This window comes from Adiantum capillus-veneris, chromosome 6 (assembly GCF_014529385.1).
Source record: "Adiantum capillus-veneris isolate H3 chromosome 6, ASM1452938v2, whole genome shotgun sequence".
In the NCBI taxonomy this organism is placed as follows: domain Eukaryota; kingdom Viridiplantae; phylum Streptophyta; class Polypodiopsida; order Polypodiales; family Pteridaceae; genus Adiantum; species Adiantum capillus-veneris.
In genome coordinates, this window is record NC_140936.1 from 21,209,861 (window position 1) to 21,217,818 (window position 7,958).

Consider the following 7,958-nt stretch of genomic DNA (forward strand, 5'->3'; position numbering starts at 1 on the left):
TCATATGAACTAGGAGGATGAATATATGGTTTATTCTTTGACATTTATGTAAAGCATTCTTAGCTATAAAGTACTAACAACTGGGTTTTTTCATTTAACTGCTCTTTTGGATCTCTATTTAGTCTGATGTATATAGGAGGACTTATGGGGGTATTGTAAGAGATGATAAGCTATGGGATTTTTTTCATGATTGTCAGAATGTAAAGAAGATAATGTCCAATGTTTTGAAAATATTACACAGAATCACACTTGACAGACTTGATAGCTTAATGATTGGCCTAGAGTTGCACAAGGCTTGACAAATTTGCTCGAAAATTTTGTGAATACAAGCAGTTTTTGTTTTGATAAATATACTAACATACTCTAAACTCCCTTACATGTTTTTGGACTAAAATTTGTTGGTTTTCTTGGGATGAAACAACATTGACCTATGCGGATCTGGTGACCTAGGGCTAGACAATATCTGGTAGCTTGGATGCTAATTTTTGGTGAACACCAACAGTTCTAGTTTTGATACATTGAATGAAATTTTTTAAATTCCCTTACATGGTTTGGGACTGCAGTTATCTTAGTATTACTTGCTCTATACTGAGTAATCATATGATTGGGTAATTGGTGGTGACAATACTTAGTTGATGGAATGATGACCTTTTTCTGTGACTCTTAACTACATCTCCATGGGAATGACACCATTGTTGATGAAAAAGGAAACATAAAATGATTTTTATTGAATAGAAGCATAATTTTTTGAAATTAGTGTTAGTATTTCACTTTGAGAACACCCCAATGCTTCAAAAAGGGCCTTAATCCTCACGTGAGGGTTTTGGATCAGATGGCATTTTGACTAGATTTTTTGAAACTTGATTCAAATTACAAAGGAGATGTTGTTTGATTTTTTTTGGAATTAAATGACGTTTACATTATCGTAAATATATGGCTCATTCTTTAAACTTAATATTTGATCTATGTTATGTTGTTAGTGTTTGTTGTAATTTTTGACACCAATAACAAGGGGAGGGAGTCGTTGACACGTGTCTTCCCAAGTAATGCCAGTTCTGATAAGCTTGTGTTTCTTGGACGGTGAGACAGGTAAGAGATTCTTTCCTTGGGATTACAAAAAAAACTACAACAATAACAAAATATCATCCACTGTTCAGTTATTTTTTAGCGATAGATGACCCTTGTATATGATTCTTTGATAATAACATATAATACACTTTATGTTAGTATCAAGTTTAAATGACAATTGTAGTCTTAAATTTATCTACTTGTTAACTAATGTATACATAAAGTTTGGTTTAAACAATATCAATGCAGATTTGCCAGTTTAGGTAGCACGTGTAGATTCGTCAATTTAGGCAGCACATTCAAGATTGATGTTTATTTTTTATTTAGGCAACACTGACTACAAATCATGCTGCAATGGCTGGTCACCATTGTCCCTAGTATGATTTTGTTAACCGGGTATAAAATACAAGTGCTTTGGGTTTGGATTTCATTTATCATCATATATTGTTGACAATGTTTATTAAATTTGATTTAATGGGATTTGACTATTGAACAATGATTGTGACCAATGATATCGTGATACGTTAGGATATTCAACATATACAGCTTATTATTGCGGTATGGAATACTAAAATATGTAGTATGTGGATGATGACATGCATAAAGTTTTTTTTTTGGTTTAACTTGTTGAGTTTTTATTTTTCATACAAGATGTTTTTGACACATAATTTGAACCATTGTTTTTTACGAGCATGATTTGCAGATTAATAACATCACTCACTTTCCTAATGGAGAGGTATGTAATGAAAATTGATAGATATTTAATTATTTGAAAGGATAGAAATTTCATGAATATTTCATTATTAAAGAGCTCTTTATGAGCAATGGGAAATTTATGTCTAGACAGACAACTTGAAATCATTTTAAGCCTTGAAGAAATCTATAAGTAAATACGTGCAAGAGAAAAATTCTCACTTTTGCACGGGGGGAGATTGCACCCAGTGTCTTGTGTTCTTAATTCTTCTCTAGTTTCACTGCTTTTCTCTTCGTGCTTATTTAGCACTCTGCTCTAGGAGGTGCACTTGTACATGCTTTTGTGCTCTGTCTCTCTCAGATAGTGTATCGCTTCTAATTGTGTGCACGTGCAATTTTTCGAGTATGTAGATATGTGGATTTTATTGTCTTTAGCATAGTGTTCTGTGTATCTCGATCTGTGGCTTTCATTGTATCTAGCATGGTGTTTTGTGTATTTTTTCAGGCATGCCATGCTAGGTTGCATTTATATGCCCGTATTGAAAAAATAATACGTATAAAGTACTATTATATGCCAAAATCCCGAATAATCACAGAGTATCCGTATTTTTTGGTTTCAATCGAAAGATCTTTCAATCAAAGTATCTTTCAATTGAAAAAACTGCCTATATAAAGACAGTCACCGATTACGATCGAAACCAGTGATTGTCTTTTGCATTGCAAAGGTTTGAGAGATTACCCAGTTGGAGAGATCTAGTGCATTTACCAACAGATAGAGACTATTGAGGTATAAGTTTTCACTTGCTTATGTGTACTAACTTGTTTTTCTTGTTGTTTCAAATTCATGTGGTGTAGTAGTTTCTCTCTCACCACCACCACCACTGAGTTCGTTTGGGTGTGTGTAACCATCCGGCTCACTCCAAAAGTGACTAGAATCTAGTCGCTTTTCTCGTGATGTGCAACCACTTGGCTCACTGCAAGGAAGGGTTCTAGGACATACTTAGATTCTCACTCATGTGGTGCAGTAGTATATCTCTCACCACAAAGCTGAGCCAGAATTTAGTGGTCAACTCATGGAGTGCAGTAGGAATCATATAGAGCTACAACTCCACATCAACCCTATAAAAGACAGCATAATCTAAAGTAGCACTCACATAGCACGAGGTTAATATCCCTACATCCAAGTGTGATTTCCTAGGAGACTATAAAAATTGACTCACCAATCCAACTGTGTAGCTCAAGTTTGGATGTGAGATAGAAAAGTAGATCAAGCTACCCACAATCTTCCTGTACATGGTAGCATCCTCAAGCACTTGCTTGCATCATTTTCCAACATCAAATGTTGATCTAAGGGCATTGTAATTGGTTTACAATCCACCATACCATATTTTTATAACATATCCAAAGCATATTGCCTTTGTGACAACCACACGCCTTCTTCTTTGCGAATAATTTCAATGCCCAAGAAATACAGCAAGTCTCTAAAGTCTTTCATGTCAAACTTTTGCATAAGTAGAGCTTGTACACCCTCTACCCTAGCCACATTATCATCCACATAGATGCATATTACCACATTTATTGCCTCATTCTTCCGCACATACATTGAATAATTTTCATCAGACACCTCAAAGCCCAATGAAATGAGGAATTCCACAAATCCTCTCATACCAAGCTCTATGTGCTTCTTGCTTCAGCCCATACAAGTCTTTCTTCAACCTACATACAAGGTCATGTAGCCTCATATTTACATAACCTTGTAGATGCTCCATATACACAATTTCCTCCAAGTCTCCATTCAAAAATGCATTCTTTACATCCATTTGTTTCAACACCCATTTTAATGCAACAGCCATTGCAATAAACACATGAACGATAGCCATCTTAGCTACGGGGCTGAACATCAACATTATGCTTTGTTTTGTAAGTCCACTTACATCGAATTGCCTTCTTATCCTTTCGTAATGGCACCAATTCCCATGTTCCATTTGTATCAAGTGCAGCCATCTCTTCATCCATAGCTTGCCACCATTTTTCATCCTTGACAACATCCTCAAAACATGTGGGTTCTACATCCTCTGTAATCTTCGTCGTAAATGCACAATGACAAGCCACATAGCTATCATAAGTCAATCTCTACACAGGATGTCTTGCTCTTTCAGGCTTGCGTGGTCCAAGATCACTTCGAGGTGCCTTGTTCCCTGCTTGCATCTTTCTTGCACCCCGAGTCTTCATAGAGGGTATGCCAAACTCCTCATCCAAACTCTACTCATAACAACTGCTATCCCCATCATCATAACCAGCAGTCAAATTTGGCAACTTAGGGGCATCATCAATTTTTTCCTTTCCTTTCCTTAATACATTTGAAGATTTAGTAGAATTCACTCTTTTGCGTAGCTTTCCACTCCATGGATTTTCACTATGACTTGTACTAGATGAACCTTGCAGCCCACTCAAAACTTGTGAGCGCATTTGTATTTTTTGCAACCACATTCTCTCTTACATCAGCCCCCAAATCATCTTTTACATCAGCATATCAACTTTCCATTTCATATAAAACAACATCCTTGCTCACCCTCACTTTACTCGTGACAGGATTGTAACAATTGTATCATTTTTGTGCAAAGGAATAACCAACAAACACCCTTTTTTTTTGCTTTTGGATCAAGCTTACTTCTTAGCTCATCAGACACATGCACATAAGAAATACATCCGAACACTTTAAAATCTAATACATCCAATTTTTCACCACACTGATTTTTTTTCCAGGTGTCATATCATGTACTACAATAGTAGGAGTCTTGTTCATAGTGTAGATACTTGTAACAATAGCCTCATCCCAATAACAATGAGGCATGTTCTCATTCATCAATGCTCTAGCCACTTCTGCGATGTGCATGTTCTTCTTCTACTCAATGCTTTAGACGCTTCTGTAATGTGCATGTTCTTTAGCAACACATTTTGCTGCAGAGTATACTTGCATGAAAATTGCATTTGAATTCCATGCTTTTTCAGAAATCCATTGAATTCATTGAAGAAGTATTATCCCCTTCCATATGATCTCAAGCACTTTACATGTTTTCCAATCTATTTTTCAACCATAACTTTGAAATTATAAAAATACATAAACACCTGACTTTTCTGCTTCATGAAGTAGATCCATACCTTCCTTGTGGTCATTAATGAAACTCACCTAGTCTCTACATCCATCCATAGATGCAGTCTTTGCTTGACCCCATACATCTATATGCACTAAATCCAATGCATTCCTACTTATCATGAGGAAAGGATGGTTTTTCTTGCTTTCCAAATTGACAAGCTTCACATACTTTCTGCATTTCAACAACTCTAAATGAAGGTAAACTTGTAACCATCTCTTTAGTTTGCATCATTTTTGGTCTCTACAAATTTACATGACAAATACGTTTGTGTCAAATTTATATATCTAGAACAACATCTACACCTTGTGCAAACATGGCAACATTTACCTCCGGCACATTTACATCCAAAGTAAACATTCTTCCCACTTTCTTTCCTTGCGTACATAGCCTTCCATTCTTGTTATGCTCTTCGACAAAGAGACCATTGGAGTTAAACATGACCTATAAACCCTACTCAACCATTTTCCCAACAAAAACCACGTTCTTTGTAATGTTGGATATATGTAGTACATCAGCCAGGTACTTCACTTTACTATCTGTCATAGATAATGACACATTTTCTGTATGTCCAATTTCTACATAACCGGTAATTTTCAAAGTCTGCATTTCCTAGAACCATTCACTATAACTGGTCATGTGATTGGATGCACCAAAATCCACATACTAGACATTATCACACAATTTTGTCACATTTGCAGACATAGTATTCAGCATGTGCTACACCACAAATAACCTTGTGCACTACAACACTCTACGCGCTTTTCGACGCGCAACACTTTGACACACTGTACCTTTCCACGTGCATTTCGACGGGCATACCCCATGTAGATATATGCGTCGATACATACGTGGAAATACGTGTGGCAATGTATGTCATTTTTCCACGTGTATTTCCACGCGTATATGTAAGGTTCCCAACCCGCCAATACCAAAGGTCGGGATGGGATCCTTGACAGGTCTCTAGGTCTGATAAAAATCAGAGTCTCTAAACAGGAAAAATCCAAGGAATAGACCTTTACCATTGACAATGGCTTGGGTCTATATCCTTAGAAGCAGACCTAGTCCTATCTCGCAGCGAAAACGGAACAACGTATTCAAATGGCCTACAAAAAAAATTTCTTATTCCGGCCCTATAACTTCATCATTCAGGTTATGGTTTCCTTAGCCAACGCTTTTTTTCCCCTAACATATGTGAGGGCACAACTGTTGGTGGATTCCTCTTCCAAGTGAGAAGTTTCTAAAACGTTTTAGTGCGCGGGAATGAATAGTTACTTAACTAATCAGGTCCACCCGTCCATGATTGACAACCTTAGTCAATCCCCACTTACCACTCTGCACTCACACATGATTCTTTTGTTATTTAATTACTACCACGTTCTTATCACAATTTCCTTTTATTCTTCATAACATAATTTTATTAAAATAACCCTTGAAAACAGTATTGAAAACATTCTTTTAGCAAACAAACATCTTTAAACTTAAGACAGGGTACTGCCAATCAAAACATTATCCATAATAACCATGACTAGTACTCTTCTTGTCTCAAGACCACCTAAGGATGAAAAACCAACACCCATTCTTTATTCACAATCCGGAGTGGATAAACCCCCACCCAAGGTTCTGGGTGCCCATACACCAGACCAGTTGCCCATACAACCGGGCGGCTTCCCTAGAATAAAAAACGGTATCCTAACTTATGTAGAAACATCAAGACATGACATGGAGTAGAAACTCATCGTTCATGGGGGTAACCGACTTATCCGTGGCTAGAAAGCCAATCATTATCATCAATTTATACTAAGGAGTCGGAGGTGTCTTGAGACAAGCTGTCTTAAGGATAATCAATCATATCTTTCCTATTTCAACCAGTTTTAACCCAAACAATTCTTTCCTACATTATAAACAAATGCACGTTGGAAGTTACCTTCCGTTTCAGCCAATTTATCCTTCCTAACTCTACGTATGCAATGCTAACTTAAAAATGAACTTTAAAAGATTTTAAGTGAACAAAATAGAAATCGACCTAGGACTGCTCGGCCATTTGCTGCTAGGCTGGAGCCTGCAAACTTTCCTCAGTCGGCCTATGGCTACGCCTAGCCTCATGCACATTAGTGGCTTTGTTTCGCTTGTTGCTAACATCCTCTTCCTCAGTAAGAGGATTTCCCCTGGTTCTCTTTGGAGCCATGTCGGCAGCCTTATAAAAAGACTTAATCCATTAGAAGTTTAATTGAATAATCTTCTTTTTCCTTGTTTACCCAAAAATAAGGATTGTTGGAGTAAGTAGGTATCTTTAATAGTCAATTTGATGAGATATTCCTTCTATAACTTATTTATGCTATAAGTAATTTTTCATAATTATCATTTAATTTGGGAATTCCTTTAACTAGGTTTCTCCTTAGTCTATCTTCCATTTTAACCTTATTAAATTATAAAATTCTATCCGCTAGTGGGTTACTCTTCCTAAATTGTAATTGAATATGTTCTATCTTTAGTAATTTTCATAAATTTGATTGATAACCTTTTCCTCGTATACTTATGGTCTAAATTAGGTAAAATTTTACTGATAGTAATTTATTATACCATCCATTTATGCTGAGGTAATTTTCCCACCCTTCAATAGTGAGTTTGGACCTCAGGTATTTATTTGGTAATTAGATAAATTTGTTTACTAATTTCCCTTGTCTATTTTATAAGCAAAATCGGTTACTTTTATTGAAGATAAATACCTAAACTATTTATCTGAGGTTAGAGTATTTATCATGGATTATCTGAGGTTAGAGTATTTATCATGGATTTCCCAAGGTGTGATCTACCTCTAATATTTATATCAAAGGTTTTTGGATTAATTTACTATATTTTCCCTTTTAGTTTTTCCTAAAAATAATCTAATTTTATTGGGATAAGTAGATAAACTAATTATCTGAGAGTAGCATAATTATCACGATTTTCCTAAGATATAATTAACCTCTGATAAATAACTTAAGACATTTTGAATCAATTTGATAATTTCCCCCTTTTAATTTGTCCTAAAAACTGAGT